This window comes from Schistocerca serialis, chromosome 6 (genome assembly GCF_023864345.2).
Source record: "Schistocerca serialis cubense isolate TAMUIC-IGC-003099 chromosome 6, iqSchSeri2.2, whole genome shotgun sequence".
Classification (NCBI taxonomy): Eukaryota; Metazoa; Arthropoda; class Insecta; order Orthoptera; family Acrididae; genus Schistocerca; species Schistocerca serialis.
The window spans coordinates 368,436,887-368,464,831 of record NC_064643.1 but is presented as its reverse complement, the minus strand read 5'-3'; the positions used below and the strand labels follow the sequence as shown (position 1 = coordinate 368,464,831).

At 42.1% G+C, this 27,945-nt stretch overlaps 1 protein-coding gene across 1 annotated transcript in view; it reads left to right on the top strand.

The window, feature by feature from the left end:
• Positions 1-312: 312 nt before the first annotated feature.
• Positions 313-27,945, top strand: part of LOC126484299 (E3 ubiquitin-protein ligase LNX-like) — a 668,372-nt gene continuing 640,739 nt past the window's right edge. Inside the window, exon 1 of the mRNA XM_050107730.1 lies at positions 313-552. The gene's annotated coding sequence lies outside the window, so the exon portion shown is untranslated. The remainder of the gene's footprint in view (positions 553-27,945) is intronic.

The following is a 27,945-nucleotide window of genomic DNA, read 5'->3' as shown; positions in this document are numbered from 1 at the left end:
GTTGCTGCACTACTTCGGGCAAAAGGAGGTGTCCCATAACTTTTCCCACATCAGTAGATGTATGATGCGATCGATCTCAGTGGCAATCGATGTTTGTCGTTCTTTCGAACATGCAAATACAGGGGGTGCGATTTATGGCGTCTTGGAATTCGTGGTGCAGCCCTCTCTGGCGATGCAGCGGCTGAGGCGCTAGCTGCTCCGTGTGCCAGCATCCCTGGTCCAGGAGCGGCGTAGGTGGAGGGGGTGTAGCGTGACGTCACGCGCGCGGCTCTCCTGCCGGCCGCGGTGGCCCGCGCCACAGTTGCGGCTGCACCGCCGGCGTCGCAGCATCGCGGACCTAGATCGTGTCCGGCCCAGGGTTCCCTCTCTGCCGGCTTTCCGCGCCCAAACGCGGCGTCGCGCAGCAAGTGGTCTCCCGGTTGTCCGTGGCTCCCCGCTGCTACCACCGTTTATACGTCTGTGAGAAGTGCTCTGTGGACGTGTAGTGACTCCAGATAAGAAGACAAAACCACTGCTGACGCTGCTTTGTTTGTTATGACGTCTGTCTGAAAGGTAAGTCCTTGAGCTTTGACTTTTGTTTGCATGCACCAGACGAAACTAAAAGCTTCCTCACCTCATCATCTGCTGTTAAGCCTAGTGAGAGAGCACGGGAAAAATTTATTGCCGATTAGTTTAATTTTTTCCTGTAACTGTCATGGACAAAAAAAATAGCGGCCATGATCGGCCACAGCCGAACATTTAATCAGTATATTATACATTTACAATAACTTTGAATGGATAAAGTTAAATATATTTTAGATGTAATGCAGTCACAAACAATAGGCATTTCTAAAGAATTATTGTTATTTGTAGTATCAGAATGTGTACGCTGAAGCGGCATATGCCAAACTAAGTTCTCGCGGATGGGACGATGCTTTGCAATTCAGGACCCTTTTGTGCATTTTTCGCAGAGATATCAGAGATCAGCACATCAGCAGTGTAGAAAATAGGTACCGGGTTGGTGATTAGTGTAGCTGTGTATCCCATACACTTGCAAGCATTCACATGAAGTAAACATGTCTACAGAAAAACTTTGACAAAAGCAAAGAAAAATAGATAACTTGGCTCTGAAAGAAACAGTGGGGAGAAAGTTGTGTGAGTTGGACTGTGTAAAATAGTTAACGAAAATGCTAGACTGAATAATTGTCTAGAGACGAAATTACAAGTAGAAGACGGAATGTAGTGAAGGATAGCATCAAATCAAAACCAATTCAAATGTATAATGAGGAGACCAAAAGAACTGGACATGAGATGAGCAGACCTAGACCACGTTTTATTCTCAGCAACTCAGTACAACTTGCAGCTCAACAAAATTTCCTGCACTTGGTAGGAGACAATGGCAAAGTTTACCTTCTCTGCCTAAGTAAATTTATTGTGGACATGTTGGCTGTTGACATTCGTCTCAGGACCACAGACCAACGTTTGTTTAGCGTTTTTTTTCACCGACGTTTGACCAGAATCAGTATCTGGCATCGTCAACTATTCATCTTCAATGTGGTGGCCACGAAAGCCCGAACAGATTTAAATCTTTGGTATTTTGTTCCTGTTAATAATGGAATGCCGTTATACGGCCTTACTGACGTAACTGTTCGATGCTTAGATCTACGTTTTCTCTGCTTACCTCGTCGTTGAGCTCCCTATACATAGCACCAACACCAGAACCACCAACAACACATTTGGGAGGCATTCGGATGTGACAGTGGACCGATGTTAGACTTTTAAATTTTGTTAAAATTTCATTTCTGTTCTTAATTTCTAATATCGGAAGCTTACATCCACCCTGTTCTTTTACTACGAACTGAGTCGTCCTGATGGCTGCAATTTTAATGACAAACACGGCATTCAACCTTCAGTACTTGACAGACGATTTGCTGGAAGATGGTAGAACTTACTACAGAAGCGGTGGACCGCACAAAACTGCAGTCAAGCGTTCCATTTCAGTGAACTAGCTAGCTTTGTACGGCTTTGACTCAGTGGATACGCAGCGATCATAACTGTTATTGTTAAACAGAGTCAAATCCGGCCTTTATAAACCAATGGGATGAGATTGATCTACGACCTAACACTCAGACGCGGCTAAAAATAATTTTCTTCCACTACTCTTTCTAATATAACGTATGTAACTTAAAAATTTATCATTTGCATCATATTAGTCATGCGCAATCGTCTGCTCTTAGTTCTCTGTTCCTGCAGAGACAAATTGTAAGACAGATCAGTGATATCCATAAGTCATCGAGCTATCTCACAAGTCCGCAGAATACAGCCTTCTTTTAGTATGAAGGAAGACTAGGCTAGAGTTTAATATCCTGTCGACGACAAGATCAATAGAGTCGGAGTACAAGCTCGGAATGGTCAAGGATTTTAAATACACTCCTTCCGAATGCAATTTCATTGTCGTAATCGATTATCAAACTAGTTCGGTCCTCCAAATAAATTTTCATATCTCTCTCTTTCTCTCGCCGCTTCGTCACAAGCGACGCGAGAGTGAGTAAGCACGAGAAGAACGCTGTTTCCGGAGATGAAGCATTGAGAAACAACGCAGTGAGGTTCTGTGCTCCTCACGGACGAACACAAAGCGCTAGTTTCTGAACGTTAACACACTAAATGTCTTGATTGTCTACAAGAGAAGTCACTCTAAAAAACACACTCCAGTCGTCACAACAATACTCCCATTACTAAATCTATTGGTTATGCTTAACTACTATATTCAGGACACTTATCACTCTCTGAAAGGTGATATGATAGTATGTGGGAAGAATGAGTACACGTGAAAGGACTTGTCACTGCAAGGAATGAGGTAATCTCGCCATCAGTGGAAATGGCACTCTGAGATTAAACAGAACTGTGCATATTGCACAAAATGTGGTCATCTTCGTCAAGCGCTTTTTTGAGACATCCAGGTAAACAGTATTTGATATTTCGGATGTTACTTTTGCAAACGAGCTCTTTGGACGAATAGTCAAGAGATGGATCCTTTCGTGAAACAGTTGTCTTCATTGTGCGAGGAATGAATACAATCGCTGCAGACAACCACGAAACTCCTTGCTGCATAATTACTGAGAAGAGTGTTTCCTCGACGCGGTATCCGTTGCCTGACAAGTTCCGTTTGCGGCAATAGTGAACGAGGTACTACGTTCACCACACGGGCCACACAACGGGGTCTGTTGACGTGGCCTATGATTTACAGTCAAGAAGAGTTTGCCCGAATATTGATGATGGTTTGTACATCCATTTCCATATTCTTTTACGTCGATCGACAGATAAATCTAACTTCAAGTAATGGAATCATATGCTAACTCCTGAGATCAGTATGTTCCATTATCGTTCAGTGTCGACCAATCCTCCTCCCCATTTCTCAAGATACTGAAATTACTTCTGTCCATTTCATATCTACTTTTCTCGCTGAACGAGGATGAGTCTGTTCTTCACGGCGTCATGAGATGTCTGTGACAAACAAAACCCTCACAGAAAACGGTGTATGGAATTACTTTGAGCAGTGGAAAGATTGAATGCAAATGACCATGGGATCGAATGGATACTGCTTCGGTCACCAGTAATTGAACATACATGGCTCAAATGGCTCTAAGCACTACGGGACTTAACATCTGAGGCCATCAGTTCCCTAGACTTAGAACTACTTAAACCTAACTAACCTAAGGACATCACACACATCCATGCCCGAGGCAGGATTCGAACCTGCGACCGTAACAGCAGCGCGGTTCCGGACTGAAGCGCCGAGAACCGCTCGGTCACAGCGGCCGGCAACGTACTTGGTGTTCGGACTTGTAGAGGGGAGTGAGTACATAATATTTTGAATAGGAACCCATGTCAGGAAACATAGCGCTTCCATTCTACGACTGTTTCTATTCAGATGTGTAACGCATTTACGTCTGCTGAGGGAAAGAGAAAAGTCTCAGAGCTGCTTGTCCTGGTATGCCGTAGGGAAGTCGGGATGCCGTAGGTACAACGTCGTATCAGCGTTGGTGGTCGCCACATCAAGCCGTTGTTGCAGTGCATCACTACACTAAGCTGTGCCATTAGGCCCGTTATTTTTGTCTGATCTCCTGAGAAACAGATAGCTGGAGATTTCGTCTCTTACTTTTTCTAAATCTAATCTATTGCTATCACGTTGTAGGCCTAAATTATGTAATTGTTTCTTACCTTCACCAAAACGGTCTTCACTCTCCTTTCTTAATTTACTAACTGATTCGGCTATATGATCTACTACTTTGTCGAGTTTATTATCTACATCATTTTTAGTCTCTTCAGTACCGACATCGAGTTCTTGTTTGACAGTAATCTTAAAGTTAGAATCTTTTGAATTGTTTGATTTATTTGAGTGCATATTATCCTTTTCCTCCCTACAATCCTATTTTAGTGCATATTATCCGCCGGCCGCGGTGGTCTAGCGGTTCTAGGCGCTCAGTCCGGAACCGCGCGACTGCTACGGTCGCAGGTTCGAATCCTGCCTCGGGCATGGATGTTTGTGATGTCCTTAGGTTAGTTAGGTTTAAGTAGTTCTAAGTTCTAGGGGACTGATGACCACAGATGTTAAGTCCCATAGTGCTAAGAGCCATTTGAACCATTTGCATATTATCATTTTCCTTCCTAGAAAGTTTCTCTAGTCGACTGTTCACAGCTTATCTCCGTTCCCTAACTTACGATTCCTGTCTTTGCTTCCTGAAGCTCGTTCTTAAACACCTCTTCCACCTTATAGGTTATAGCACTCTCCAGGGCAGCACTAAGATCGGTCAAAGCATTTTTAATCATATCATCCATAGCGCCACTTTGAGCGGTCAAAGTGTTTTTAATGCCAGCACTTTGTTTGGTCAAAGCTTTTTAATCTTATCATCCATAGCGTCACTTTGAACGGCCATAGCATCCGTAAGGGCAGCACTACGATTGGTTAAAGCATTCTTAATCTAATCATTTTAGGCATTACGGCACTTTTAAAGCTTCCTTAATAGCGTATGCACATTCAGGCATAGATACCGGTGTTTCAATCATTTTCTTATTGTATTGATTAAGTACTGATATTGCCTTTTCTTTGAATAATTGCAGTAAATGTTAGGCGTAATTGTTTAGTTATATCTAGACTTTACATTTATTCTATGTATTTAATATAATTATTTAGCCAGTTAACTCCTTTGTCATCTAAAAGTTATAAACCGCCGAAAACTGAAACTGAGATCACCAATGAAAGACGATGTTAGTTGTTGTTCACTAAACTCACCGGATTTCCTTCAATTAATAATGTCGGATATCACTGTGGTGAGGCGACCCGTCGAGGGCAGCGGGCCGGCGACGGCTGCACGTCGTATCGATGCGCTGGCAGGCCGCAACACCCCCTAGACGGATCAGCTACAACTCTTACCAGTTCTTCTGTAGACGACTCCGTGACGCTGCTAGGTTAGTGGCCAGTCAGGTGGCTCATCCACACCAGAACCGTAAGAAACTTCCCCTCGTTTTTTCTTTATCCCCAGGGTGTCTTTTTCCTTTCTTGTGTTTTCGTTCTTCTTACTTGTAGTTCGTCTTCGGTCTTCGCCTTCTTTCATGCCCCTTCTCTATTTCCGTCGTCTCCTTTCTTCTTAGTTTCAAATTATAAGGTTGGTTCGTGAGCTAATTTCGTTTTCGCTTTATTATCGTGCCCGTATTTTCTTCGTTTCTAGTCCCCTCTGGCCACACTGTTATCACAGATCATCGTCAAGAATCCAGTACTCTTCAGGTCAGGTCTTGCAATCTCCACCACCACCTACGACGCGCGGATACCTGGACACGTACTGGACACAAAAATGTATCCACAGACCAGCCCGACCGTGCAATCAATTATATTGAATAGGCCGATATTTAATTTCGTTTCTTCCGAAGAATTATTCTCTGTATTTTGCAGGTTTTTATTTTCAAAATGAGCAAACGAGCGCTAACAGCTGTTACTTTCTCGTAAAGATTCGCATTGGAAATATCGATTTCAAGCTAATTTTCGTATTGGGATATATTGGAGTTAGTTACTGTTGTCAAGACAGTCAGAGATGCTCGCGCATATTACTAAACAGTCCAGCGCGCAATAGCATTAAGCATATCTCAGATTCGCGTAGCGTCTAACTGTAAAAATATTTCACTTTTCGCTATTAAACTTCCAATAATCTTTAAAAACTGTCAAAAATTTTCAGATTAGCTTTAACTATTCCCATTGTTTAAAAAAAAACCAATCCCATTCATGATAACAAATTAATCACATCTCAAAGCCAAAAAAGTAATACGATTTGCCAATGTTTCTTTGTTGCGCATTATTTAACCCTTCATCCCTCCTTTTTAGGTGACTAGGATACTGATTCAGTTTTGATAACCAACATCAAGCATGCATACTTCCAAAATAAAAATCTTCCACATCAGGCTTTTTTCTTTTCAAATTGTGTTCTCCACTTTTTTACTGCTAATCTTCACAATACACATAGTACGGTATACATTTCCATCCAACGACTGACTTCAATGGAATGCAGACATGAACTGAACAAAATTATGTAGTAACAAGTTCTTTTTCGTATTAAGAATGTTATTCTTTATTCTGTGTCGAATCTGCTGGCCCAACGACGTTCTCTGGAATGGCATGGCTGTCGGCTCAAAGCGCACAGCGATCAACTTCCGAAGCTGCCGTTACCGTGCTGCTGCCGGTCTGCCGTCGTCGTTTCAGCGCCCCCGAACACACTGAACATAAGAACACAAAGAACACTACACACGGCACATCTCTTACATAATTTTAACCTATTACATATATGAATATTGCCACGAAACTCGTTAACTACATGCTACTTCATGTATTATAGTATTCCTACCGCAAGACCATACATCGAACAGCGCTGTTGAAAGAAGGCAGTGCTGATCGGCAAAAAATGTGAGATATTCACTCATGACCATCAGCAAACTCAGTCTTCGAATACGACTAGTTTCGGCGAAAAATCACGTGAACAGAAAAATGCGTGTCCACTACCACTGTGTTGTTCGGTTTTAACTAAGCGTGTCACAGCGTAAGTACACAAAAAAATGGTTCAAATGGCTCTGAGCACTATGGGACTTAACATCTGACGTCATCAAACCCCTAGAACTTAGAACTACTTAAACCCAGCTAACCTAAGGGCATCACACACATCCATGCCCGAGGCAGGATTCGAACCTGCGACCGTATCGGTCGCTCGGCTCCAGACTGTAGCGCCTAGAACCGCTCGGCCACCTCGGTCGGCCCGTAAGTACACAGTTCAATGACTAAAACAGTTACCCACCAATTAATCATTGAAAAACCTCCTTAGCAGTGAGAATAGTCTTGTGTTTTTTCTTTCGTCAAACTTTTTACTTTTACTTTAACATAATTACAATATAGAAAATTCTGAAACGTTAGCACTCATAAAGAAGACTGCACGGAAGAGTTAAACCCTTTGTAATTTGACATTATGCACAATTTTACATAACTGAGCACTTTCAACGCACCACAGTGTCTCGCTGATCGGTGTACGATGTGCTGTCCTTAAAATACGCTCCAAAATGTCTATGATACATCCAACCTGCTGCATATTTCCTGTGAGGCGTTCAGTGGGAGAGTGTAAGAGACCGACTATGATTCCTCTCAAGAGCGTACTGACAAAATGCGTAGTACTTATGTGATCGACGAAGAGATCAGTACAGGTTTGCTTGACACAGAAATTTTCATATAATAAGCCCATGAGTAAAGTAGGTCCACGTGCGTACACTATCGTGGATACAGCAACACGTCCTACTGTTTATTAACGAAAAATCCCGAAGAATGGAAATTAAACTCCTTAAATATTGGGGTTTCGGTAAAATTGCTGGTGTTCTGAATCACTGCAAAGAACTTTGTCGTGTACTTTAAATTTATGGCAGTTAAACTCCAGTTTCCTCAGGTGCGCGATTTTCGCTTCACGTGTTATGAATTTCCCACCATGAACGTAGTGTAATTCCCCACATGCGTTCCGCGCAACTTAGGTTATAAGCTGATGTTCTGGGAGGAAACAGCGACCGGTTGCTTGGTAACGTTTTTTAAACTTTTCATTTTCGCCTTAGTGAGTTTTCGAAACACTGCTCTCTTAGGCGTTTACGTACAATATTGTGTACAAAGTGCAGCTAGTTTGTGGGATTGTGGGGCTGGAGAAAATATTTGGATGTATGGAGGTTACGCCGAGTTATGGACATAAAACAGAAAACAGAAACGTCAGAAGGCCAGTTGTAGGTCATATAGTTCCAGAAAATAATTCCCAATATACTAGCATGGTAAACGGTACTTAGATTCATGTGATTTAATATTTTAGCGTAAAAATGTTAACTCCACCTTGTCCTATCTTGTTATTCTTAGAAATTAAACTGAATATTTGTAAGCTATATATTTAATGACATACTTTTAACAATGCGCTATTTTGCATATTTTTGATTCTTTAAAGTTTCATTCGACTTCCGGGATTATATGACAAAATATTGCTAATATAACGAAATATTTATTTACTTATTTGTTTAACCTGATCTGACTAGGGTTATCAGGCTCTCTCTAACACTGGACCAGGGTTTCATACATACAGTACCGTTTTTACATCAGAGTTACCTAAGAAATAACAGTTTTAATATGACAAGTAGTGTTAAAATGATTTGAGTGTCCGACGTGGCAGTGTGAGTAAATTATACTGCCTGTGAACTAATGAAGTTAGTACTGGCAGTACTTGAACTACTGCAGCTGCTGCCACTAATGGTGATAATCATCATCATTTTCTTTGGGCCTTTGTGCCACTTCAACGCGGGGTCGGCCTTGTAACTATGGATGTGGCGATGTTAGTGTGCCAGCCGATTGGCCGAGCGGCTCTAGGCGCTTCAGTCCGGAACCGCGCTGCTGCTACAGTCGCAGGTTCGAATCCTTCCTTGTGCATGGATGTGTGTGATGTCCTTAGGTTAGTTAGGTTTATGTAGTTCTAAGTCTAGGGGACTGATGACCTCAGATGTTAAGTCCCATAGTGCTTAGAGCCATTTGAACCATTTGATGTTAGTGTCAGAGGGCGGCGGGATGCCCTTCCTGTCGCCACCCCGTACCCCCTGGGACGGAATTTGTGTACCCCAGCTGTCTGCATCTGGTGTAAGGCATTGAATAGTGCGAACTTGTTCAAATGTCTGTGAGTCGTGTAACTGAGGCAGGACATGGTGGCTAGCCTGGTATTCACCTAGTGGGATGTGGAAAACCACCTAAAAACCACATCTGCCTTCGTCATTAATCCGCCAGTCGGATTTGATCCGGGGCCGACGCACCTACCTGAGTCCAGGAAGCAGCGCATTAGCGCCATCTGCTACCCTGGTGGGTCATTAATAGTGATTATTATTATTATTATTATTATATTGTCACAATAATGATAACTTTAATAACAATAACGGTAGTGACAGATATAAGAAGAATTTCTACGTGAACAAAGTAGATTTTTTTATGGTTTAACGAGTTTCGGGGAAATGAAATTTAAGGAGACTACATCGGCTAAGAATACTGGGGAATGGGGAAGACCGGGTTGCAAGACGCAGTGGTAGTCATGAAATACATAATGCTACAAAATATTGCTTATGAGTTTCGTTGATCTTATCCTTCGACTTCACTAATGGTTAACTGAGAGCGGCTAGTGGTGCAGATTAGAGACGGGGGATCCGGTCCTGAACTGATTCATAGAGTTGAATCTTTCAAAGGAGAGAACAATCAGTGATTCAGAAAAAAAGAACGATAGCTCCAAACGTTACCCACAGCAGAGAGAGAGAGAGAGAGAGAGAGAGACGGAGCATATCAGCGGGGCCTCTGCTGGTCAGAGCACACCACAGGACACCAATATAGTAGAAGTGCAAAGACCACGTTATTATACGGAAACACAGAACGACACCAGCGCTACTTGTGGCCTGGCTGTGAACTTCAATACGAAAAAATATGGCGCGAAAGTCTCATGTTTATTTCTAAATACGCGAATTAGATGACAATATTTTTCATTTAATCTTTGAATGTGGGCCGCATAGTGCAGTAATAAAGTTTTTAGAGACCTTGCAAAGTAATATATAAAAGAAATCTCAATCAAAAACAAACATTAACTACTCGTAGCTGCAGTTTACATTGTGAAAATTTTCGTAAATTACGAGTCACCTTTTGACTGTGAAATTTTTTTGTGAAACTCATGTGGCCATTATCATGTGGAAATAAACGAGCTTTAGCACATGTCAGACTAAAAAATCATCTGACATTGCATGCATATATAAATGATTTTTACGTTTCCACATATCCTAAAGCACATTATGTCCGCTCGCATGATCGAAAGTGGAATAGTAGGTTACACAAATAAATAACTACACAGCTAAAGGATAACCAAGAGGTCATTTACAAAAAAAAATCTGTGCTACAAACCAAGGATGTACTGTAAAGTCTACAAAATCTAATTTATTATTTTTTCTGTTGATTGTTATTTATCGATATTCAGTCATCCGAAATCGAACTTCTGCACAGTTCAAATAAATTTATGAAACACACAAAATACTACTTTACATCAACTGAAAAACAAATTGGGAGCAGAGCAGGTAGACACTCCATGAATGTAGCCAAAATGTTTTTGCCAATGAGACATACAAAGTAAATTAACTGCAACATATAACATTTTTTTTTCTTTTTTCCCCAACTTGGCTGTTATTTTGGCAACACCCATCATGTTTAAATAATGAAAGAAGACGCTGGTACAACAATTGTTTTTAACATTTTTATTTATTTACTTCCTCTCTGAAAACTTTGTTTGGTACACTACTGAAAATAAACACAAATTCCCCTTGACAGCACTTTATTCATTATACTTTTGGAGTCCAATCATCACATCTAGAAAGTGTTAAGTTATGTTCCTGCTGAATTACCAGATTTTGTCATAACAAATCAAAGGTATGATTTTGATACAAGAACATGTAATTCTCTGCTTTTAACACAACATTTGTATATGTATAGGGAGCTTACTCTCATTGTACACATAATAAACACTGAAATACAAAGTCTTTTAACATGATTTGAACTTCTTTTTAAGTTGTTGCATACACAATTTCCTCTTGTTTGTAAATTTCTTTTCTTTCACATACTTGTAGATTATAAATGGAATACTTGTCTTCAGAAGTCTCTCTTCAATGTCATGTTTATTACAAATTGTTGTATGAGACAGAACAAATGTTTTTTAAAAATTATCATGTAGTCTTGTTGTGTGACCATGACTATTTAGATACTCATACAGCTGATCATGGAGTGCCCTTAGGAAAATCATGACTCTTTCACTTGCATATTTCAAATGAGAATGCTCCTCACTATTCTCTTTAAATGAGGTAAACAAATGATTTTCAGTCACAACAGAGGAGTAGAGACTGGTATTACATCTTTCACAATCATCTGGTACATCTATGGCTTTTAGTACATAGCCTGCTCCATAGGCTAAGGATTGTTGATCTTCTACAGACTTGATGATACCATCTGAGTAAGAATAAATTTGCTCAGGTGTATCAGTGTCATTCATCTCACATTCACTTAAATGTTCACTCCTACCACTAGCTGCCAAAAAGTGACACAAACTGCTTAAGGGAGTGTAATCATCGTTTTCACAGTTACTTACACTCATGGCTTTGAAAGGCAAAGTCATATGATTGACAACACAAGTCTTCAGAGCTTGTACAAACTGAAAACAAGTTGGGTTTGTATTAGCAATACCATATTGTCTTATACAACAAAAGAAATTTTCTGAAGCATCTTGATTGAACGCCTTTAAATTTAAGTACTTAAAGCCAACCACTTTCAAGGTCTTCCACAAGAAAATAATAGACTGTAATGTAATCTGCCAACCTTTTATGAAGCTAAACATATTAGTCTTGTTTCTTCCTGTTTTTAAATCTATTATTTGCCAGCTGCCTATTTCCCTCAATATGCTATACCACATTTCTAAATGTGGCGAATTTTCTGATAAAGCACACCTAAATTGTTTTCCATCACTGGGATATTGCTCATTACTGTTGAGTGAATCAAAGAGATTATCTATCTTTTCCACAAACTCAGCTGTGTGTATAGCTTCAGATGGTAATGTGTGAGTAGAAACATACATTTCAATTGCAGCTGCAACCGTATGGCTCATTTGTGCAGCAGCAACTTTTACCTTAATTTTGACATGGGAATCAGAAAAGTTAAAGTGTTGTGCTTTTAATTCGGGTAGAGTTCTGAACCTTTTTTTTTATTCAAAAAGAACACTGTACTGATGTACTCAAACTTTGCTGCTTTGTGAGGTTCAAATTGAATTTTATTATCTATCAAAGCATTTCAAGTGTTTTTGAGCAGATGTGGTACATCATAAATGGTAAAAATTGGTTGATTATTGACGACAAAATGAAATATACTGGGCTTCAACATATTTGCTTCACACAGTTGCTTAAGGGCCTTTTGGTTTGTTGCATTCTGGTCACATACAGTACAAACCACTTTGAACCCAATATTCTGTAGTTCACTTATGATGTGAACAATGAGTGATTTCAAATGGGTGTAGTGGAAAGTGGTTGCGGTAAAGTAATATGCTAGAATTTGTTTCCAAGTTCTGTGAATGCCTTTCAGCATAAAAACCAATGCCTGACTAGCAGCTACAGGTGAACGTCCTGAATGACCCAAGTCCTGATACCCATAGATTAGCTATTTGTGTGCATCATAATACATACCATCATCCAGAGACATTTCATCACAAAGTAGAGCACAATACTTGTCATTTTCATGCATATTACTTACTTCCCTTGCTAAAAAGTTTAATAAAGTTGGATTAAGTCCTGTATCGAATGGTATGTGGGAAAGCACTCCCTTGAGCAGCCTGACAGATGGAAGGAAGAAGTATGTGGCCAAATATCTGTACAACCGGGGACTACGCTTATAAATAGATAAAGCAAATGCCTTATCTTGTATAGACCACCATACTGCTGTGGACTGCATATTGGCATTTCTTAACTGACTGTTACTAAAAGTTTTAGTCACATCATTCAACTCTTCTTCAATTAACTGAAATTTCCTGTCATCATACAACTCTTTTAGAATTTTCAATTTATTCCTGTCATTCTGTAGCTGTTTTTACAATTTACACTCTCTGGAAACTGTAATTCTATGCAGTTTATACATTTTGTGTTTTCTTGGAGTTAAATCACGTTTAGGAACGCCAGATCCCATTACACCTGGACTACTTTCAACATCATAAACAGGTGAGGATAAAACGCTGTACTCACCATCATCTGTGCTCTGTAAAGGGGGACTGCTTCATTGTATTACTGTAGATTTTGCATTGTGACCTGTCTCGTGCACACTTATATTTGCACCTGATGTGGTGAAACCGCCACCACCACCACCACCACCACCACCAGTGTAACACAGATGGGTGGGGGGAGGGTGATACAACACCAATTCCATGTGCTTTGGTATAACACCAGGATTTAGCCTGTGTCTAGTAAAGTTCACAAAATCTGCTTCATAAAAATGATCCTCACACACATAATAATAACAACAGTTGACACCTTCATCTATATTACAGATCAATTTCCACTTCTTTAAAGTCTCACTTTTTGATGCAGCTGGAAATTTATAGAAGTGTTTATTCTTGTGTTTGGAATTTGTTTTTACATAATAACTACTCCTGCATCTGTGAAACTTGCACGAGTATTTAAATTTCAATCTCGAACTGTATTCTTCTCTTCTTGTATGATCCATCCTCATGTGTCTGAAATGTTATTCAAACCAAAAATTAGGAACGAGAAAAAAGATCAGGTATGGTTTACATTGATTAATGTTAAAGAAAACTCAATGTGAAATTAATTTCCCTATCAAAAATCATATTAGCTTATGTCTAAATGCAGCTATCCTGTAGTGAAGTATTGATAACTGTTATCATGGCTTGTAATCTGATGTGGTATTGCTGCAAAATAGTGAAAAAACGAAACAAATTCTCATTTCTACTATGGATACGCACATCACTCTATATATAACTGTGTGAGCGTAGTTGCACTGTATTCTATATTCGACACTACTTCGTTAAACAGTGCTATCAGGCAGTAGAAACACTGCTTATTGTACCATTTCAGTATATTTCAGCATCTAGATACCATGGTAGATACCAAATTCAACTGTACATTATCAGTAACAGTTACAGCTGTAAATCTGTATTACATTGTGTTGAGCACTGAAGTGCGAGAAGATTTCTACTGCATTGGATATTGCCACAATAATACGTGTAAATGTCCAACTGCTTGAAGGACCTGCTTTGTGTGACTTCCAAACAAATGTCTAATTATGTGAGAACACAACCTTTGTCGATACAACAGCAACAAACACTTTTTCCTGGATAGAATGTTATGTACTGAATAGAATATTTACTGTCGAAAACGGGAAATAGAACACACTCGAGGCATTACGAATCAATTGTAACACATCCAATATTTGGTGTGTAGTAAACGGCACAATAAATGGTACTTATTATGTCACTAAGAGTACTTCATGGCAAAAAGGAAGATGAATCAAAGCCAGAATTATATTCAATTACAGGATTCGGAAAGTTGAATACCAACTATGTCAAAATCTGCTAGCATGGGATTCTCTATGAAATACGAGGAAATATGAACAGAAATAAGAAATATACTTACCCTTTAAGTAAACTGAGCAATGGAAATTGTATTTCTTTGCAGGAACAAATATACAAGAGTCCACAGAACGTAATGTGATGATACAACCTCGTGTTCTATATGAAACAAAAGTAAAAAAGTAAATACTGAATACAAATATTACGAATGCATCCAAAAATTAAGCGGAATAATAGCAACATACTTACACTGCAATTTAAACGAAAAATCACGATCACGTTGCTACGATACCAAAACAATTATGGAAGACTACATCATCCAATAGGAACACGAGACTATAAATTGCTAAACTTGCAGCGCTCCAAGTGGCCTGGGACCAAACCAACGTCTTGTTACCGGAAATCCCTATATGAGTTTCACCCCCCTGGAGCACACTGCACACCACACAACACAGCCAGCGCCGGCCTCTGCCCTGCTTCTGCCTTGGCTGCCTGCATTGTGCAGTGCCCCATTGGATTTTGTGTTTCACATATGCCGTGCAGTCTCTGTGCTTCCTCTGCCGCGTGCAGTGTCTGGAGCAGCTTAAATTAGCATCGCACTCCGTCGGCGATCGTTTCAGTCGCACGTCCTGCCCTCTGGGCGGTTGATGCGAGCAACAGGACAGAGAGCCTCCTAGCAGAGAACATAAGAACTACTTGCAACAACCGGCTCGCAAGAGAACTGACGATTTGTCTCGGAGCGGGTGACTGGTGGCCGTTCACCGCTCCCCCCACCCTCAGAACTCGCCCGCTCAACGCTCACCCCACCGTTCTCGACTCTAGCCAGAGCGTTGAGCAAAGCAACTCAGGTGTCGCTCTGGTCTCTGCGGTCTTAGCTCACGCAGTAATGCAGCTCGCGGTTCGACCTGCTTGACTCAGCGCCTCTGCATTGGAGTTCGTCTCTACTGGATATTGTTCTTCATAGTAATACCGCTATGTATATTACATTATTATGTTATGTATACATCATTTGTTTTTATTTTATTTTTATTTGTTTAAACTGATCAGATTAGGTTCCTGACGACTCCTCTTACTATAGGATTTTTATTACGGACACTCGAATTTACGCTTTAATTACGAGCCAACCGATAAACGTATCGCAAAATGTGATACACCAATACTTTCCTTGTTTTATTCTGCGTAAGGCTATATGCAGCACTTTAGCCTTACAGTCAGATTTATATATATATTTTTCTTATTCTGGTACGGATTTTGCGGTTTTAGGCGTCTTCGGAAGGAAACATTCACTTTAAAAATATATGGCTTGCGATGTATTTGTATGAAGTTAATGAAATTTTAATACATTATAGCCAAATATATTGTTAATCTAAATCTCAAGTTACAACATTTTCCGATCACCCAGAAAACCACGATAGTGCAAAATAAATCAATAATCAAAAACTTTGTCATATCGTGGAAATTTCAATAAACAATACAAAATTCTTACTCAATATCTGTGTTACTTCAAAATAGGATCAAATAAGATCAAAATACAGGTATAGTACTGCAATAAACCAAGTTTAAAGGGCAATGTGCCTTCCATTTATTTTCTATTGTGAATGAGTGGTGAGTCATGAAAAAGAGCTAGTTCATTTCAGGGAGTGAATAGTTCTGATCCGATCTCTGAAAAGAACAGTTTTGCCCATCTCTAGTGCAGATGCGAGAAGTGCCTTCTTCGCATCAGAACATATAGTACAAATATCTGTGGAATGAGCTTTCGGATGTGCAGAAGATATGTTTTGTTGTCAACACCTTGGTCACGAGATCTCGGGACACCATAGGTTTGTCCTTCAAGTGCCTTGTACATTTAGAATTTCATTACATCACTAGTATAGAATGATTATCTTCATAAGTGCCGTGAATAAATATTTGTACTTGACAACGGAAAACCGGTTTGAAGAGAAGTGAAGGAAACCAAGAAGTCGAAACTTTGAAGAGCTTCTTTGCGACAAGTATTACAGCTCAGATGCATGCATTTTTTGGTATCTCGGTCAGCCACCGCAATTTTTCGTTATTATACGGCACTTAATCGTGTTACCTAATCTCATATTGTACATTTTTGCTGTAACAGTATTCCAAAACGACTTGACGCCAAGACCGTTCTTCTGAAAGTGTCCAAAACAACTAAATTTGTCGCATATTAGCGATTATATCACCTGCTGCATCGAGTTTTTCAAGTTTTTGTGAATTTATTTTCCTCTTTGTTGTAGGCCAGCGCACACTATTGCTTACTACTAATACTTTGACGTAGATATTTAGCACATTTGCTCCCACTTTATCCAGACTAAGCAAGACGAAATAAAAAATCCGATCGCTGGTTAAATGCACTACAAGGCCAGATGTATCCCAAATACTAAAAATATGACACATGCTCTCTCCTCTCGCCGCATATTGCATGAGCTTATTATATCGTTGCTCCTGTACCATTTATTTTAGCTCTTAATTGCCGGACCATTTAACAGCATCAAGTGAAGTGGACGACGATATGGACGGCATCTTACGTAACAATATTTTGTGTTAATCAAATCTAAAGACAATACATTGACAGTAAAATTCAACAAAGCAACAGGTTTTGTACTTTGGTTCTACTGTGTATGTGTGCGTGTGTTTGTGCCATATCTGACTTTTGTTCCTCATTATTATGATTCACAGTCATTTTGTTGATTTCTTATTGACTTACTTCTAAAGCAGAATATACAGCCTATATGTTAGAATGCCAGTGTTGTGATAAAAATAAAAAAGCAATTGTTCTGTAAGAGACTTATGTAGAAAATATATATAAGATGTTGTTGTTGTAGTCTTTAGTCCAATGACTGGTTTGATGCAGCTCTCTATGCTACTCTATCCACTGCAAGCGCTTCATCTCCGAGTACTTACTGCAACCTACATCCCTCTGAATCTGCTTACTGTATTCATCTCTTGGTCTCTCTCTACGATTTTTACCCCCTACGCTTTCCTCCAGTACTAAATTGGTGATCCCTTATGCCTCAGAATGTGACTTCCACCAATCGATCCGTTCTTTTGGTCAGGTTGTATCACAAATTTCTCTTCTCGCAAATTCTATTCAGTACGTCCTCATTAGTTACATGATCTACCCATCTAATCTTCAGCATTCTTGTGTAGCACCACATTTCAAAAGCTTCTATTCTCTTCTTGTCTAAATTGTTTATCGTCCTTGTTTCACTTCCATACATGGGTACACTCCATACAAATACTTCCAGAAAGGACTTCCTGACACGTAAATCTATACTCGATGTTAACAGATTTCTCTTTTTCAGAAACGCTTTTCTTGCCATTGCCAGTCTACATTTTATATCCTCCCTGCTTCGACAATCATCATCAGTTATTTTGCTTCCCAAATAACAAAACTCATTTACTACTTTAAGTATATCATTACCTAATCTGACCGAGCGAGGTGCCGCAGTGGTTAGCACACTGGACTCGCATTCGGGAGGACGACGGTTCAATCCCATCTCCGGCCATCCTGATTTAGGTTTCCCGTGATTTCCCTAAATCGTTTCAGGCGAATGCCGAGATGGTTCCTTTGAAAGGGCACGGCCGATTTCCTTCCCAATCCTTCCCTAACCCGAGCTTGCGCTCCATCTCTAATGACCTCGTTGTCGACGGGACGTTAAACACTAACCACCACCACCACCACCTAATCTGATTCCCTCAGCATCACTTGATTTAATTCGACTACAGTATATGAGGTAAGTGCTGGAATTTCAGTTGCTGCAACATGTAATGTTATCCAGCTTTCGTATACTTCACATATCTTCATTTCACATTCCTGTTAGCGTACAATTAACGTCCAGTTAACTTTTAATTTTCTATACTCTAAAATGTCGGTCCTCTCTCTCTCTCTCTCTCTCTCTCGCTCTCTCTGTCTGTCTCTCTGTCTCTTTCACACACACACACACACACACACACACACATTTCATGAACATTTTGCTTTTGAATAAGACACGAAACTGTTCCTTCGTGTTACATAGCACTACGTGGGATTTCAATCTGAAACAGACAAAGTGGCCACAAATTACGCAGCTACGAGTTATCAGAAATTTATACAGAGGAAAAAAGCCTAGCTTCTATGTCTTTTCTGAGGTTCAGCACTGTCAAAAGAAATGCCCATTTCTCGAGCAATTCACATTGCCGAATGAACTGATGGTAGAAATGCAACAAATACGAGTAACATACTGAAGAGCCAAAGAAATTGGTACACGTGCCTAACATCGTGTAGGGCCCCCTCGAGCACGCAGAAGAGACGCACACGACGTGGCATGGACTCAAGTGATGTCTGAAGTAGTGCTGGAGGGAAATGACACCATGAATGCTGCAGGGCTGTCCATAAATCGGTAAGAGTACGAGGGGGTGAAGATCTCTTCTGAACAGGACATTCCAAGGCATCCCAGATACGCTCAATAATGTTTATTTCTGGGGAGTTAGGTGGCCAGTGGAAGTTTTTAAACTCAGAAGAGTGTTCCTGGAGCAATTCATTAGCAATTTTGGACGTTTGGGGTTTCGCATTGTCCTGCTAGAATTGCCCAAATCCGTGAGAAAGCACACTGGACATAAATAGTTGCAGGTGATAAGACAGGATGCTTAAGAGCGTGTCACCTGTCAGTTCAGATCGCTCTGAGCACTATGGGACTTAACATCTGAGGTCATCAGTCCCCTAGAACTTAGAAGTACTTGAACCTAACTAAACTAAGGACATCACACACATCCATGTCCAAGGCAGGATTCGAACCTGCGACCGTAGAGGTCGCGCGGTTCCAGACTGAAGCGCGTCGAACCTCTCGGCCACACCGGCCGGCTCACCTGTCAGTGTCGCATCTAGATGTATTAGGGGCCGAAATCACTCCAACTAATTCAAATTGCTCTGAGCACTATGGGACTTAATTTCTGAGGTCATCAGTCCCCTAGAACTTAGAACTACTTAAACCTAACTAAGCTAAGGACATCACACACATCCATGCCCGAGCCAGGATTCAAACCTGCAGCCATAGCGGTCGCGCGGTACCAGACTGTAGCGCCCAGAATCGCTCGGCCACCTCGGCCGGCATCACTCCAACTGCACATTCCCCACACCATTACAGAGCCTCCAACAGCTTGAATAGTTCCCTGCTGACGTGTTGGGTCCATGGGTTCATGAGGTTGCCTCCCCACCGGTACACGTCCATCCGCTCAGTACAATTTGAAACGAGACTCATCCGACAAGGCAACATGTTTCCAGCCATCAACAGTCCAATGCCGGTGTTGAGGAGCCCAGGCGAGGCGTAAAGCTTCGTGTCGTGCAGTCATCAAGGGTACGTGTGGGCCTTGGGCTCCGAAAGCCCATGTCGATAATTCGTGGAATAGTTCGCACGCTGACACTTGTTGATGGCCCAGCATTACAACCTGCAGCAATTTGCGGAAGGGTAGCGCTTCTGTCACGTTGAACGATTATCTTCAGTCGTTGTTGGTCCCATTCTATCAGGATCTTTTTCCGGCCCCATCGATGTCAGATTTGGTGTTTCACCGGATTTCTGACATTCACGTCACCCTCGTGAAGTTCTCGTACGGGAAAATCCCCACGTCATCGCTAGCTCTGAGATAATGTGTCCCATCGCTCGTGCGCCGACTATGAAACCACGTTCAAACTCACTTATATCTTGATAAGCTGCCACTGTAGCAGCAGTAACCTGTCTAACAACTGCGCCAGACACCTGTTGTTTTAAATTACTGGCCATTAAATCTGTTGTCTAGCGGTTCTAGGCGCTCAGTCCGGAACCGCGGGACTGCTACAGTCGCAGGTTCGAATCCTGCCTCGGGCATGGATGTGTGTGATGTCCTTAGGTTAGTTAGGTTTAAGTAGTTCTAAGTACTAGGGGACTGATGACCACAGATGTTAAGTCCCATAGCGCTCAGAGCCATTTGAACATTGGCCATTAAAATTGCTACACCAAGAACAACTGCAGATGATAAATGGGTGTTCATTGGACAAATATAATATACTAGAACTGAATGTGATTACATTTTCACGCAATTTGGGTGCGTAGATCCTGAGAAATCAGTACCCAGAACAGCCACCTCTAGCCGTAAGAACGGTCTTGGTACGCCTTGGGATTGAGTCAAACAGAGCTTGGATGGCGTGTACAGGTACAGCTGTCCATGCAGCTTCAACACGATATCACAGTTCATCAAGAGTAGTGATTGGCGTGTTGTGACGAGCCACCATTGACCAGACGTTTTCAGTTGGTGAGAGATCTGGAGAATGTGCTGGCCAGGGCAGCAGTCGAACATTTTCTGTATGCAGGAAGGCCCGTACAGGACCTGCAACATGGGTCATGCATTATCCTTCTGAAATGTAGGGTTTCGCAGGGATCGAATGAAGGGTAGAGCCATGGGTCGTAACACATCTGAAATGTAACGTCCATTGTTCAATGTGCTGTCAATGCGAATAAGAGGTGACCGAGACGTGCAACCAATGGCACCCCATATCATCACGCCGGGTGATACGCCAGTATGGCGATGACGAATACACGCTTCCAATGTGCGTTCACCGCGATGTCGCCAAACACGGATGCGACCATCGTGATGCTGTAAACAGAACCGGGATTCATCCGAAAAAATGACGTTTTGCCATTCGTGCACCCAGGTTCGTCTTTGAGTAGACCATCGCAGGCGTTCCTGGTTGTGATGCAGCGTCAAAGGTAACCGCAGCCACGGTCTCCGAACTGATAGTCCATGCTGCTGCAAACGTCGTCGAACTGTTCGTGCAGATGGTTGTTGTCTTGCAAACGTCCCCATCTGTTGACTCAGGGATCGAGACGTGGCTGCACGATCCGTTACAGACATGCGGGTAAGATGCCTGTCATCTCGACTGCTAGTGATACGAGGCCGTTGGGATCCAACACGGCGTTCCGTATTTCCCTCCTGAACCCACCGATTCCACATTCTGCTAACGGTCATTGGATCTCGACCAACGCGAGCAGCAATGTCACGATACGATAAACCGCAATCGCGATAGGCTACAATGTGATCTTTATCAAAGTCGGAAACGTGATGGTACGCATTTCTCCTCCTTACACGAGGCATCACAACAACATTTCACCAGGCAACGCCGTTCAACTGCTGTTTGTGTATGAGAAATCGGTTGGAAACTTTCCTCATGTCAGCACGTTGTAGGTGCCGCCAACGGCCCCAACCTTGTGTGAATGCTCTGAAAAGCTAGTCATTTGCATATCACAGTATCTTCTTCCTGTCGGTTAAATTTCGCGTCTCTAGCACGTCAACTTCGTGGTGTAGCAATTTTAATGGCCAGTAGTGTACATAGACGTTATTGACCGCACCGGCGTATTCATCCAGTTTCATATGTCTGTATTTGAATACGCATGACTATATCAGTTTCTTTAAGGCTTAAGTTACAAGTTTCTAATTCAACATAAAACATAAGCAAACGGCAGTATCCCGAAATCTCGTGACAATCCTAGTTTAATGTTGACAACATACTCAGAACGCAGTACTCACTCCAGATATATTTCTACTTCGTGGATCAGAAAGCAGACGGAAACAGTAGCGGCAGCGGCAGTGGGCACGTAGTATCCCGGGCGTTCCGTTGCGTGGCGTCGCGTTCCAGCGCAGCTGGAGTGGTGGGGGCCCAGGCTGCGGCGAGCACAGCCCCGGCCGGCCGGCCGCGAGCTGGCGGCATTCTTGTGGCGTGGCACGCGTGCCGGCCGAGGCTGGCACTGGCGCCAAGGTTTACCGGCCGTGCTCGCGCTCTGCCGCGCTAGGCGGGCGCTGGCCGGCCCGCCAGCGCGATCCGTCATTATCAGAAAACACTCTCATTGTCCGGCATTTGTTTCCGTACAGTCAACGCGGACTTGAACGAGCAGGGCTGCATCTATATCTATACTCCACAAACCACCTTAAGCCGTTACGCAAATTGAAGGTGGAGGAGGGAGAAAGGCCGGCCGGTGTGGCCGAGCGGTTCTAGGTGTTTCAGTCTGGAGCCGCGCGACCGCTACGGTCGCAGGTTCGAATCCTGCCTCCGGCATGGATGTGTGTGGTGTCCTTAGGTTAGTTAGGTTCTGCCCCTTGATCGACGTTAGCACTCGTGGTGTCACTCGCCTACATAGATGGCAGTGGACGTTTGAAAATTCGTGACGCTAGCTCAATGATCGTCAATTGATTTAAATGTTATTCCCGGCTGACCCTTAATTCAATTACTGCTACGGGGGTGAGGAAAAAGAACACATCGTGGTGATACCAGCATTATGCGTGTTCAGATGTTCGATTAATCTGAATGGTTTGCAATGTTCCAGCGATTCTATTCGAACTCTATGCTGATGTACCGACAAGGACCATTTTCGCACATAAACATGCAAGTACGTAATGGATGTTCAGTTTCTCAACATAGTTCGTCGCACTCACACATTATACATCCGCTGTAAGAACAATTTGGTTCAAATGGCTCTGAGCACTATGGGACTTAACATCTATGGTCATCAGTCCCCTAGAACTTAGAACTACTTAAACCTAACTAACCTAAGGACAGCACACAACACCCAGCCATCACGAGGCAGAGAAAATCCCTGACCCCGCCGGGAATCGAACCCGGGAACCCGGGCGTGGGAAGCGAGAACGCTACCGCACGACCACGAGATACGGGCAAGAACAATTTCATGCATTTACATTTTTGGTGTCCCACAATATTAGTTGGCTAAATATTATGACGATATGTTGTATACAGCTTCCATAGATTTTATCATGTAGTCAAGACTACGTAATGAAGCCAAAATCGTGGATAAAATTGAAATGTAGTTCGTTTATTAACCCATTTCTTTTCAGTAACTAAATATGAAATATGAATCGGGATTGGGGGTGATGATCCTATCCTTCTTTTCAGTATTAGAATGGTCTATATCGTGTTCTGAATAACGCGTGCCATATAATGTCCAATTATCGACACGACCCAGGCTCTCAATTCGGCACTTAAATGTCTATTCTTCGTTCTCGAAATATTCGATGTGATTGTCTTTCACATGCAGGGTTCAATTTAACGTTGTATGCACTGTTTTTAGTATTTTAGGTCCCCGTTAATTAATATCTGGTAGTTAATAAGCGAACTATTTTTATGCTGGCGCGTCGTTTGTATCAGTTACCCCCGCAACCGTCCAAGGATAAGATTCTCTTAATGTTCCGCGCACACGCGTTTCACAATTTCATAAAATGCAGAATTACGTAAACTGTAGCCTTCCGTTGCGTAAAACTTTCGTGGGTTCTATATAGCTTCCCAAGAGTATTTTCCCAGCTAACACAAAGTTCGAATTATGTTGTCGGAATCATTTTCACTTCACCCGACAATAAACGTCTCTGATCACTTCGTCACGCGTAATGTATTTTAAACGAGGTTGAAGAGTATTTAAATAATCTCCTTAATGAATTTCGCAGTCGCGTACCACTTTTTCATCGACTAGCCCAATCGCGATAACTGAAGGTACAGAGCTCAATAATGTGTTACATGTTCTTTTATATGTATTAAAAAAAAAGGGCCCCTATATCTTTCTGTCCCGCTTGGTCTTTGCTACTTTGCTTTTTTATTTCTTTTCATTATATCGCTTCTTAGTAATACTGTGCATTTATTAAAGTTTCGTATTACTTTCCCCTTTTTAATTCTTCCAAAATAAAGTCTATTTATCCCCGATTTTAATTAATATGATCCTAATTGACACGCCTGCCCGCAAAGAACTGTTATAGTCCTTAGGTTAGTTAGGTTTAAGTAGTTCTAAGTTCTGCCGCGCGGGATTAGCCAAGCGGTCTGCGGCACTGCAGTCATGGACTGTGCGGCTGGTCCCGGGGGAGGTGTGAGTCCTCCCTCGGGCATGGGTGTGTGCGTTTGTCCTTAGGATAATTTTGGTTAAGTAGTGTATAAGCTTAGGGACTGATGACCTTAGTAGTTAAGTCCCATAAGATTTCACACACATTTGAACATTTCTTAATTCTAGGCGACTGATGACCTTAGATGTTAAGTCCCATAGTGCTCAGAGACATTTTTTTTTTTTTTTTTTTTTTTTGAGCGAGAAAGAGGGGACGAACTACTGATGTCAGCTGCATCGGATCTTTGTGCAGAATCACAGAATCAGCGTCGAGAACTGAAAATTGGTTCGGGCTCGATCCCAGGATCTCTCGCTTACCAGCCAGTTGCGTTAACCATTGTGCCATCCGGACACAGTGTTTACCGCAACTGCGCGGACTGTTCGGCACGCTTATTGGTCGACCCACATTACCACCCAGCGCCACCTGTTCGCAGTCACCACCCGCGTTCTTCATGCTCTCTAGTTCGAGATTCCCGCACGAGGTCGAATATAATTGTGTATTTGTGCTGAAGATGGTGAATCCATTGACCATCTACCCGAATCGTTACACAAATGCGTGGTGTCTGTTCCGGTCGCCAATGGTTCGCGGGAAGAACGACTGACGATAAGCCTGTGTGTGGGCTCTAATCTCGCTAATTCTGTCTTCACGGTCTTTTCGCGGGATACACACAGGAGCAAATAATACAGGATGGATCAAAAAGAATCATCTGATTTAAAAAAGTCGTAACTATTATGTTAATTTGGTTGTATGCGTGAACAACGTACTGTTGGACAGAGCAAACTCTCGAATTTTACTTGGTTCCCGCTAGGTAGCAGCAGTGTGCACCCACTTCAGTTCTAGTAAAAATGGTGTCCAGAGAAAAGAAAGCGTTTTGTTTTCTACGTTTTGCGCAGTGCGGGTCAGTAATGACTGTTCAGCGTGACTTTCGTACTAGGTATGCTGTGGATCCTCCTACAGCACAGAGCATTAGACGATGGCACGAACAATTCCGAGAAACAGGTTGTTTATGTAAAGGCAAACTGCTGGGCCGTTCCCAAGTGTCTAACACAGACGTCGAATGCATCCGTCATAGTTTCACAAGCAGTCAGCAGAAATCCGTTCGCCGTGCAACTCGACAGCTCAACATGGCCCTGACGTGCTGTGAAAAATAGAAGGTAATCATGCGATCACGAACTACATAAAAGAGAATAATCGAAAAAGTTATCGAGATTAGTGCAAGCTACACTGAAGCGCCAAAGAAACAGGTGTAGCCAAGCGTATTCAAATACAGGGATATGTACAAAGACAGAATACGGTGCTGCGGTCAGCAACGCCTATATAAGACAACAAGTGTCTGGCGCTGCTATTAGATCGGTTACTGCTCCTACAATGGCAGCTTATCAAGATTTAAGTGAGTTTGAACGTGGTGTTATAGTCGGCGCACGAGTGATGGGAGACAGCATCTCTGAGGTAGCGATGAAGTGGAGATTTTCCTGTACAACCATTTCAAGAGTGTACCGTGAATATCAGAAGTCCGATAAAACATCAAATTTCCGACATCGCTGTTGCCGGAAAAAGATCCTGCAAGAACGGGACCAACGACAACTGAAGAAAATCGTTCAACGTGACAGAAGCGCTACCCTTCCGCAAATACCTGCAGAGGTAGTTCAACGTGACAGAAGCGCTACCCTTCCGCAAATACCTGCAGAGGTAGATTTCAATGCTGGGCCATCAACAAGTGTCAGCGTGCGAAACAATCAATAAAACATCATCGACACGGGCCTTCGGAGCCAGAGATCCACTCGTGTACCCTTCCGCCGGCCACCAAACTCCCCACACATGAATATTATTGAGCATATCTGGGATGCCTTGCACTTTTCTCTTCAGAAGAGATCTCCAACCCCTCGTACTCTTACGGATTTATGGACAGCCCTGCAGGATTCATGGTGTCAGATCCCCTCAGCACTGCTTCAGTCATTTGTCGAGACCATGCCACGTCGCTTTGCGGCACTTCTGCGTCCTCGCGGGTGCCCTACAAGGTTTTAGGCAGGTGCAGCAGTTTCTTTGGCTCTCCAGTGTATAAAGAAATTCAAGGGCCTTGTACAAGTGTCGCCTGGAAAACATTTCTACCGTCGCTAGAACGTGGTCACTGATTGCAGAGCCAAGCCATCTAGCAGGTGACCGCTGTTGTTAATGACGAGAATACCAACATAACTTTTAGTTGTAGCTGGGCTACTGTGCAACCCCCGACGGATAGGCTGATCGTTAAACTGAAGAAATCCACGAAGTGAAACTAAAACCGAACCAGAAGCCAAGATAGAATTAAAGTCACCGCTGTCATGACAGTTCGGGATATAGTCCTTGAACATGTAAATCAAGATAGCAGGGCAGTTCAATGTTTCGTAAACGGTGATGCAGTGCATGTTTCCGAGAACACATTCGTATAGTCTTGACAACGGGAAAAAGTTAAATAGTAAGTTAAAATAATTTAAGTACATATCGCACACTCACGAGTTTACAAATCAGATCACAGGCCACGTTTCCTCACAACCATCAAGCAGGTACATTATTCCGAAAACAATTACAACAACCAAGCAAACAAATATTTAAGTAACAAATAAACAGTAACAATAAGATAAATAACTCTGACAAATTGAAAAGTAATTCAAACGCCATTAGTTTCATTTATGACCTAAATTTTTCGTTCCAGTGGTTGGATAACGAACTGTGCTGAAATTTTTGTTTTGCTGCGGTATGAAAATGTGTGCTGGTAAGGTATATATCTCTGTTAAAATGTTTTGAATATAATGTCCGCAATTACGAACTGTATTCCCGTGTAACATTTTTATTTGTTTTTCGACAGAAAAATAGAGGGAACCTACTGATGATGGACAAACATATCCGTAATATGTATGGATAAAAAAATCCACAAGATTTTAAAAGTCTGTTAAAGTGAAAAGAGAAGAATAACGAATAGTTATATAAGAATTATAATTTCGATTTACCGGCGCTTCGTTGAATACACTACAAGGAATGTTGGTGCCAGCCGGTATGGCCGTGCGGTTCTAGGCGCTTAAGTCTGGAACCGTGTGGCCGCTACGGTCGCAGGTTAGAATCCTGCCTCGGGCATGGATGTTTGTGATGTCCTTAGGTTGGTTAGATTTAAGTAGTTCTAAGTTCTGGGGGACTGATGACCACAGATGTTAAGTCTCATAGTTCTCAGAGCCATTTGAAGCATTTTTGAAGGAATGTTGGTGGACTGGGGCCGAGTATTTACCCGCTGTTTGTCAGGAGGCGCTAGCACTCAGATCGCCTAGCGCGCCTCACACAGACGGGGTCGGAAGACTTGGATACCGCTAATGTGTCTGCCTCGTCATTAGAGACGACATCGCAGTCG